General features: G+C 32.6%; 1 long non-coding RNA gene across 1 annotated transcript in view; it reads right to left on the bottom strand.

Moving 5' to 3' along the window:
• Positions 1 to 9,647, bottom strand: part of LOC143242975 (uncharacterized) — a 78,255-nt gene extending 68,608 nt beyond the window's left edge. The window contains exon 1 of the long non-coding RNA XR_013023534.1: positions 9,596 to 9,647. This is a non-coding gene — a long non-coding RNA (uncharacterized LOC143242975). The remainder of the gene's footprint in view (positions 1 to 9,595) is intronic.
• Between the last annotated feature and the right edge of the window lie 1,353 nt (positions 9,648 to 11,000).

Genomic DNA, 11,000 nt, shown 5'->3' with positions numbered 1-11,000 from the left:
TACCTCATGACCATACTGTACCGGTAGACATACACTTCGTCAACAGTAACGAGATACTTCTCTTTCTTACATGACAGAATGCTTGGTGTGACCTGTATTACACTCAGATTACCTCATGACCATACTGTACCGGTAGACATACACTTCGTCAACAGTAACGAGATACTTCTCTTTCTTACATGACAGAATGCTTGGTGTGACCTGTATTACACTCAGATTACCTCATGACCATACTGTGCCGGTAGACATACACTTCGTCAACAGTAACGAGATACTTCTCTTTCTTACATGACAGAATGCTTGGTGTGACCTGTATTACACTCAGATTACCTCATGACCATACTGTACCGGTAGACATACACTTCGTCAACAGTAACGAGATACTTCTCTTTCTTACATGGCAGCATGCTTGGTGTGACCTGTATTACACTCAGATTACCTCATGACCATACTGTGCCGGTAGACATACACTTCGTCAACAGTAACGAGATACTTTTCTTTCTTACATGGCAGCATGCTTGGTGTGACCTGTATTACACTCAGATTACCTCATGACCATATTGTGTTGGTAGACATACACTTCGTCAACAGTAACGAGATACTTCTCTTTCTTACATGACAGAATGCTTGGTGTGACCTGTATTACACTCAGATTACCTCATGACCATACTGTGCCGGTAGACATACATTTCGTCAACAGTAACGAGATACTTCTCTTTCTTACATGACAGAATGCTTGGTGTGACCTGTATTACACTCAGATTACCTCATGACCATACTGTGCCGGTAGACATACACTTCGTCAACAGTAACGAGATACTTTTCTTTCTTACATGACAGAATGCTTGGTGTGACCTGTATTACACTCAGATTACCTCATGACCATACTGTGCCGGTAGACATACACTTCGTCAACAGTAACGAGATACTTCTCTTTCTTACATGACAGAATGCTTGGTGTGACCTGTATTACACTCAGATTACCTCATGACCATACTGTACCGGTAGACATACACTTCGTCAACAGTAACGAGATACTTCTCTTTCTTACATGACAGAATGCTTGGTGTGACCTGTATTACACTCAGATTACCTCATGACCATACTGTGCCGGTAGACATACACTTCGTCAACAGTAACGAGATACTTCTCTTTCTTACATGGCAGAATGCTTGGTGTGACCTGTATTACACTCAGATTACCTCATGACCATACTGTGCCGGTAGACATACACTTCGTCAACAGTAACGAGATACTTCTCTTTCTTACATGACAGAATGCTTGGTGTGACCTGTATTACAATTACCTCATGACCATACTGTGCCGGTAGACATACACTTCGTCAACAGTAACGAGATACTTCTCTTTCTTACATGACAGAATGCTTGGTGTGACCTGTATTACACTCGGATTACCTCATGACCATACTGTGCCGGTAGACATACACTTCGTCAACAGTAACGAGATACTTTTCTTTCTTACATGACAGAATGCTTGGTGTGACCTGTATTACAATTACCTCATGACCATACTGTGCTGGTAGACATACATTTCGTCAACAGTAACAAGATACTTCTCTTTCTCACATGGCAGAAGACGGTTGAACCGATTCACATATTTAGATATTAAGAAATTTTCTTGTTCTGAGGTTGTCAGAGAACCGAGTTTTGCTCGTGCTTTGTCAAAATGGAAAACAAAAATATTTTAATGGGTACAGCAACATCGATGTTTGTTTGAAGATTTATGAAAACAAATAAGATTGTAATGTTTGTTGATTTGTTGGTTCTGAGTCGTAAAACTAGCAGACAACACAGCGACAGCGCACGTAAGAAAACACCACGAGCCTGTAGATCTAGTTCTAAACCTGGAAACCGAATTCTCCGTCCAAGAAAAAACGATCACTACAAAGACCGATTTAATTGAAGTTATACACGACAATACATAGGTTGTTAACAATATAACGTGATAAGAACATATTTAACATTAACAATATTTGATAGAACTGTTGAACATGTATAATGTCTGTCTGCTGATAAAACTAATGCAAAACATAAATTATCTAGTTAACAGTGATGGCGAACCTATGGCACGCGTGTCAGAGGTGGCACGCAAGGCCACGATTGCTGGCACGTGATAGGATTCCCGCATCTTTGCTAAGAAGTATGTTGAATTTCAGGAAAACTATACTTGGAGTAATAAATTCTGTGCCCTGCGTAAAACACTTGAGAAAATAGAGTGTGGAGGGATCTTGGAAGAAAACGTTGCAAAGAGTTGTGAAAATGAAATTCTTAAAGTGTGGAATTCTTTGCCAATTAATTTTAAGTCAATGAAATTACTTGGAATAGCTCTTCTTACTTTGTTTGGATCATCTTACGCTTGTGAGCAGCTGTTTTCAACTTTGAATTTCATCAAATCAGACAGAAAAAACAAGCTTACAGATGAACTGAGTGCTGCATGTGTTGCTCTCAAATCAACAAGTTATCCGAGTGTTCACAACCGCAGAGATCGCATTGATTTAACAAAATTCAAGACAAAATATACAAATTTTAAGTCGAGGCTATTTATTAGTTTCATTGAAACTTTTGTAATTCGACTTTTTTAAAATTAAAAATACTCATCAAAAAGTCGTTTTTTTATTGGAAAGTAACTGTCATCTTTATGAAAATCCTGGCACATTCGAATAGGCAAAATAATTTTGGGTCACAATTGAGGCACGCAATCTCTAAAAGGTTCGCCATCACTGGTCTAGTACATGAAGCGTAATATTTTAATGATAAATATTATAAGTGTTTCACAGAGGGCGCTAGTGTAGACAATTACTGATAGTGTATAACAACCAAACAACATCTACTAAATCTTCAGCTCTACAATGTGTATAAAATATTATTTATTTTTGATTAACAGTTTAACACTAAAAATACATCAGAATAATAACAACAAACTATAATGTTTTAAGATAAATAAGCAACACTAGTTTATATGTGACTAAATAGTAACATTAATTTTAAACATCTTAACTTACACTTATTATCAGACATTTTTACCGCGTGAGACATTCAATACAATGAAAAACACTTTTTCATTGTTTACCAATAATTGAAGTTGAACTATCAATAACGATGAACCTTGAACTGTATATGTTTTAAAATAGACTCCTAACCTTGAAGTGTCTCGTTACTTAATAAAGTAGATATGTTGTCTGTGGTTAATCACTGCACTCTAACACTGCTATTCATTTTTTATCATTACTTACACAAAATAAGATACTAAACGACTTTCTGTTCTTTGTAATTTATATTTTGTTTACAGTTCCAACAGTTCAACTGCATAGGATTCTAGATAGACTAACACTAGAAAAAACATATTGTTATATCACAGTGTAAGAATATGTTTTGTATGTAATAACTGGTGCATAATAATACTGTAGATACTTCTGTATGAGAGATGTTTAATTAAATACCAAATGACTTCCTGTACTTGTTTCTTTGGTTTGTTTTGGAAATAAGCACAATGCTATACAATGGGCTATCTGTGCTACGCCCACCATGGGTACCGAATCCCGGTTTTAAGCGGTGCTTTTGTACTTTAACACATTGGTTTTATTTCATGTTCCGGCATTAAGATAATCACATGTAACTTGCTATATAACCAAACTCAAAAACTTATTATCCGTATAATAATAACACATTAAACTTGCTACCCATTATAAGACATTACACTGTATTTGGTTCAGTAAATGAAAACTCACAAATCCTTTAAAATGTACTATTTCACACTTATGCATGTCGAATTATATAAATATGGTCAGTGTCTGAAGAAACGTTTCCATGTGTAATGTGTAAACTATTTTCAGTTCCTACTCCAGGTCCTCCAGCGACAAACTGCAAACAACAACGTTTGTTAAAAATCTGTTGGTTTTGTAAATACTTTATTAACTTCTAGAATCTACCATGTAAGCGTGGAAAGTTATCAGTGTTACGTTAAGTGTTGTTCTTCAATCGCTCTCTTCCCAGTTGTAAGGAATTCAACATCAGCTTTAGTGTTTCTTCACATGATATGAATTGTTTTTTGTCTTCATTCAAACCTTTTTCATTAACAAGTCGTTAAGTGTCTCTATTGTCGTTAAGAATAAACGATGGGTTCAATACAAACGTTTTACTTCTACTATTTGTTTAATTCATGAAACTAAATTCTAAAACAGCTAACCCATCGTCTTCACATAGTCTCCTATGGCACAGCGGTAAGTTTATATAGTTACAACGTTCAAATGCGGAGTATTATTCACAAGTGAACAAAGCAGATAGACCAGTGTGGCTTTTTTCTTGTGAAAAAACAACAACATATTTTTATCGTTATGTCACATCAGAGAAATAAAACATTCTGTCGTTCAGCTTTAATTTTATGAAATAAGAAACTCTCTATTATTACAGTAAGTGGCGCTGCTTTTACAGTAGATGGCACTGCTTTAAATTATATTTATGAGTAAAGTTGACATTCAGTTTTCAGTATTATCATAATTATTGTAATTACGTGTTACAAAATACTGACTCCATAATGTTATATGAAATATAAATAAACATATTGATTCATAACAATAATATATAAGTATTATGAAATCCTTTGTCATTGTGTTATAATGAATTTTATTCGTCACTCTTTCTCCATTTGTGAACCTAGCTAATAAACATCACTTCAATAAAACTGTTAAATTACTTCAGTACTCAGGTCAACCAACGATGTTACTGAACACATCACAAAATATAATATTATTTCACACTTTCGTTAGTTTTGAGTTCGTCAATAAAAACCTCCTTCTATTTGTTTCTAAACCAATCTTCTTTATTGTTTTCAGGATAACATATTATGTAAAATTCAGTTATATATTCTAATTCGATACCATTTGTCAAGTTTAGTTATAACACTATGATTACATGTATACATTCCAGATAGTACATGAAAAACCTAACCATCAGAATGAAACACATTTAGACCAACTGTTGGATAAATATAACCAGGATCATAATACAAGGACAGTTGTGTAACCTGGGTAATAATACAAGGACAGTTGCGTAACCTGGGTAATAATACAATGACAATTGTGTAACCTGGGTAATAATACAAGGACAGTTGTGAAACCTGGGTAATAATACAAGGACGGTTGTGTAACCTAGATAATAATACAAGGAAAGTTGTGTTACCTGGGTAATAATACAAGGAGAGTTGTGTAACTTGGGTAATAATACAAGGACAGTTGTATAGAGATTTTCTTCCTTCATGTGATGGGTCTGTGAGAAAATATCCATTGAGGTAAAGATTTGTGCATTACATTAAATTTCCAGTTATCCCATTCTCCGTCTTTCCACATCTGAACACATTCACTGTCTACAAGCGGTATATTATTAATTCCTGTTTGAACTTTTATGTAACGATATATCCCATAGTATAACATGAACTTCCGTTGCTGATTGTTTCATATTTGATGAAGCCATACTATACTTAACAGTCAGTACTAACAGTACATTGGTGTCAGCTTTTAAGTATGTAGAGTTGAGGCTGGCATTTTCTTCTGTACTTAACTAAATCTGTAACTCGAATTAGTTATAAATACCTTTGAGAAAACATCTTTGAAATGGTCTGTTGTAAATTTTAGTAGAATAAATAATGCTATTTATTAGTAGAAGTTTGAAACCAAACTGACCAATAGTTCTTCCATTTGTAAGCAACATCAATAGATTAAATGCCAGTACCTCTGAAAACAGAATACATCCAACATAATAGACAGAAATAGAATATCGTAAATCAGATAAACATTTAGAAATATTTAACACTAAACTACCAGTACCATTATTTCGAATATTCGTTTATCTGATTAGACATAATGTTCAAGGATTTAATTATTTTATTGATTTTAAAGTAGAATTACGTTTAATTAGGAGTTATATTACAAATTTTGAATAAAAAAACTAATACTTATTGTATGTTACAACTTAATTTTGGTGTTAAAAAGCCGGAGATGGCTCATTCTATATAGTGGTTAAGGTAATCGACTCCTAATTTGAAGGTTGAGGGTTCGATTCCTTATCCCACCCATCATGCTCGCTCTTTCAGCCATGTTGGGCATTTTTCGTTTTGAGTAATTATCTAGTCTTACGTTGCAAAATTGGGAATGACTAGTATAAATAGCCCTCGTGTAATTTTGCGCCAAAACCGAACTAATTAAACAGAAAATTTTCTTTGACAACAATTGTTTGTTGTAATAAGCGGTCGTTCTACAAAGTAGGATATTCTCTCTTAACCAGAAGATCACCTAGGAAACGTTGTTCTTATCAATAAAAGTGTTGATACCCATAGTAGCCGTTCTGAGATACAAAGACAGGCATCATAGTGTTATTATCATTGACAAAAATTATTATTTCAAGAGTTGTCTTCCTACACACCAGACGGAAGCTAATTTTTGTGAAGAAATTTAACTCAACAAATATTGACTTCTTATATTTTAATCAAATACAGAATTGGTAAACACATTCAATATTATTAGATTTGTATTTTCAGCTAAATTAACTTCGAGTGGGGGACCAAATGAACATCAGAATTAAAGTTTTGATGATTTAGAACATGTGAAATTTTTACCAAATTATTGGAAAGTTTCCAAAAATATTAACCGAAACATGTTAAAAATTTCCAGATAAAACTATCTTGATTTGACACGTTAAATTTCATTATTTGTGTAATTATTGATTTAATACCTTCCAACGTACGTGGAAGACAACTAATATAAACTATTACATAACCGAACCAACAAACTAATTACAAATGTGTTACAAAATGTGATATTTAACCATTCTTAATATGTAATATGTCGTTTGAACACCGACATCTCATTCTTCTGGTTTATATTATTTTAATCTCTATTACTATTATTTTATTTTATTACTTTATGTGAGACTGGTGAATGCAGGATAAGAATGACAGATGTAAGGTTCCTCAGTCACCTCCAAAATATAGAGTACATTTTATATCCCACATTATAGTCTCTACACATTTTTTCAATTTGTATATCATTTTTTACATCTGTCTTGGCTTGTTTTTGGTTATAACAAATAAATATCAGAGGTGTTGATTTCCTGTTTTTAACTCAGTCCTTAGTTTTGATTCATTTAACTTAACACAAAGCTTATTAATAGAATACTGATAATTAGAATATCAACAGTATTAATATTCTAGCTACACACACACACTTTCCGTTGAGCAACTGGTAAGGTGGAGAACTTATATTACTAAATTCCGGGTTTCGATTCCCTGAGTGTTTTGAACTAAGATAGATCTTAGCTTTGTGTTTAACAACAAGCAAAAACAAGAATTATTTATTTTTATTGATAACAAAATTACATATGGATACTAAAATATCCTCAGAATATATCGCTTCCTTCTACGCTTCCATAGGGTTCCAGTCAAAGAGTCCATAATTACCTCCACCTCCACCTCCAATAAGTCCATGAGCATTAGGACAACAATATGAAGGAGGAACATCACAATGAACAAAATTTGTTGCACATTCGATGTCATCTCGGAAATTCCCTCTAGTTCAGGTAGTAAACAAAGTAACGTCATTAGAATATATATCACCTATAATATTTTATAATGATTTTTTAATTGTCACTGTTTATCTACTTGTGAAGCCTAGCTAATAAACATTATATTCATAAAACTGTTAAAATTACGTCAATATCAAGATCAACCGTTAATGTTACAGAACACGCCACAAAAAATAGTCATCTTTAACAGTTACGTTATTTAACGAGTTTGTCAGTAAAATCTATTGTTAATCTATAAACCAATCTACTTTGTTTCTAGAACAGTATCTTATATTAAATTTCAACTTTCCGTAGCGTCACTAAAAGTACATAAAATTATCTGCAAAACACATTAAAGTGATTCTCCGTTGCTTACCTTATACACTAAATATTGTATTTTACGCCTCAGTTAGAGGCTACAGCGTGGAAGACGAACCCTAATTTGTGACAGAGAATTCTAATAAAAAATTGACTTTACAACCAACACTTTAATATATCCTTGATTTTCTTCAATTTACTGAGTAAAGACATAATATATTCCACAGTATATCGACAATATTAGTTCAATTGTTTTATACTACTGAAGATACTTGTAGTTAGTAAGTAATGACATTATGATCTGTATGAGAGGCCGATTTGAGTAGATTCCAAGTTAACCTCTTGTCTTAACTCATCACCTTTGTCTTGAGACACTCATGAGAAATATAAACAAAAAAAATGTGCGTATTACATTGTATAAAATACGGTATATTGTTCTCACGGTTGTGGATTGTATGTCATAACAAACACGACCATAGCACAAGATCAATCATATAAACAGCTGTCGTATTAATGTAATTATTATTTTGTACACTAGTTAATTAACAATTATCTGTTACTTTATTATCTATATTACTTACTATCAGTTTGATATTCAGTTGTAGCAACAAATGCAATTTAAATTAAAATATTTACTTCAAAAGTTATAAGAACAAATTTTATAAAAATGCACGGTTGTGTCACCCTGCGTTGCTGTTTCACACATGTAATCATTTTGAAATAATTTAATTTCTCACTTTAAATTGCTGTCAAATATATAGTCATCAAGAGAAGTATATTGTTTTTTACATTCTTTCATTGTAGACAATATTCGAATTTTTAGATACACGTCGTTGTTATAAACTTACCTTCATTAAATATTATGTTACAAACCTCCGTTAGTAACAAGAAATAAACATTGTGGCAGTTTCTTGAACGATACAGACAAACGTAACTTATAATAATTGATATTTCTATCATACCATTTAAACTGTTTGTATGAATTTAGTGTTAAAGAATTCATTCTCTCACCTGGAGTTGATTCCAACAGTGTTGTAAACATCAAAAGTATAATAATTGTTGTAGTCTTCATTTCTCTGATCTGTTAAAATCAGTATTAATACAGTTAGAGAAATGTGACTTTTAACAAAGCCTAAAATAAAAGATCGAAACTTAGTACAGCCCATGAATTCTATATCTTACTAGCTTCAGATATATTAAAACAGAAGTACTTTTTATGAACGGAAGTAGAGAGTTACAGAAGAAACAAGTTCCCGATTTATCACAGGAACACTAAAACCATTACAATAACTGGACAACAACATCTAATGCAAGATTTCTTTAGGATAAAATTACATTTTGTAAATACCGTTTAACAACAAAAATAATTTTATATCGATTTTTTCTTTTCTTGGAGGTTTCTCGAACTTAATAAAACATGAAAGTAAAACTTCTTTATTAAAGAAACTTTATATCTAAGAACAATACCAGATCGATCAACCAAAACACACAGAATTAAAGTTTAACAATGAATAGAAAAACGTTGAAGTTATCATGCCTGTGGTAAAATATTGACTTATAAAATGAAAACAAAATATTAGTTTGTGTTAACATGATAAAAATAATTATTCATATAAGTATTTAAGATCTGTACTTTGTTTAATATTAATTATAATTACTATTATAAAGAAATACTCTCAAACATGATATAAAAATTATATTACCAAGGAGTATTCAATTATTAGGTACTTCAACCACGTTTTATCGGAGTGTAAATATACAATTAGACTATGGTCCTGATACTCAGCTTATATAGTCGTATTTTTAATGAGATGCACAGTTCTGAGAACATCACAGCCAATCAGAATGATTCCATTAACAGTTGACGTCAAGTGTCAAATTACAATATTATAGAGACATGTAGAGAGACAGATTGAACCAATAGGAAGCTGTGAGTGATTATTTGTTATTTACATGTGATACATTTCTGTTAAAGTGGCTCATGTAGTGGTGGAAAGACTTTAAAACTGTAAGTGGTAATGAAGTTGTGTGATTAGGGTAGAATGAATAGTAACATGTAAGTAGTTGTGTTTCATGTATATTCACAAATGGTTTATATATCAATAAATCGTGTGGAACACACGTAGCTATTGTAACATTAGAACAAACGAGCTTCGATGTGCAATATTATAGACAAAACGTAGTTATTTTAACTTTAGAACACACAGGTGTCTATAAAGACATTTATTTAACCATAAGTATACAGGCTAACTAAATAATTTTTATATCCTAATCATGTTGACACGCTGTTTGTTTCTTTGTTTGACTTAAACTTCCCACAAATTTATACGAGAATTATCTGCGCTAGCCGTCCTTAAGTTACCTGTGTGAGATAAGAAGGAAGGTTAATAGCCATCACCATCCTCCTCAACTGTTAGTTACTTTTTATTTACAAATTCTGGGATCAACCGTTACTTATAACGCCTCTTTGGCTGAATGGGCAAACAAGTTTCATGAGTGGGGGATTCATACTCGTTACCTTAAGAATTCGAGTCACTCACCACCTAGCCGTATCAGGACGGTATACATACACTTAGTTCAGTGTGATGACATACTCTTGTTTGTCACATGACAGAAGTCATTTGTACAGTTTTATGATACACTACAGTTCCAAACATGTGAAACTCTTATCTAATTATTTATTATGAGTCGAACGCCTTAACCACCTGTCCATGCCGGGCCTTTTTTTAATTCATGAAGCTAAATTCTAAAACGGCTGACTCAACACCTACACACAGCTCCCTAGAGTACAGCATAAGTTTAAGTAGTTACACAACAGAAACACCATTGTGACTTTGTTCTTATAACAAACAAAGTGTTCAGATATTTATACTGTTCTGTCACAGTAACAAAACATTTTGTCGTATATCTTTATTAGTATGAAACAAGAAAATCTTCACAAGCAGTGAATATTAAAAATATACAATAGTACTTATAATATGAACCATGATGAGCATCTATATTTAACATTTACCAAAAATAAAACTTTTATAACACTTTTTGTTTCTACTAATAATTTAGTTTTAATAACTGATTGAATCCTCTCTTGCTTAGCTGTTAGCGCGATAA

The sequence above is a fragment of the Tachypleus tridentatus genome, unplaced genomic scaffold, assembly GCF_004210375.1.
Source record: "Tachypleus tridentatus isolate NWPU-2018 unplaced genomic scaffold, ASM421037v1 Hic_cluster_2, whole genome shotgun sequence".
In the NCBI taxonomy this organism is placed as follows: domain Eukaryota; kingdom Metazoa; phylum Arthropoda; class Merostomata; order Xiphosura; family Limulidae; genus Tachypleus; species Tachypleus tridentatus.
The sequence above is the reverse complement of the archived record's forward strand: the minus strand, read 5'-3'. Positions and strand labels throughout refer to the sequence as shown.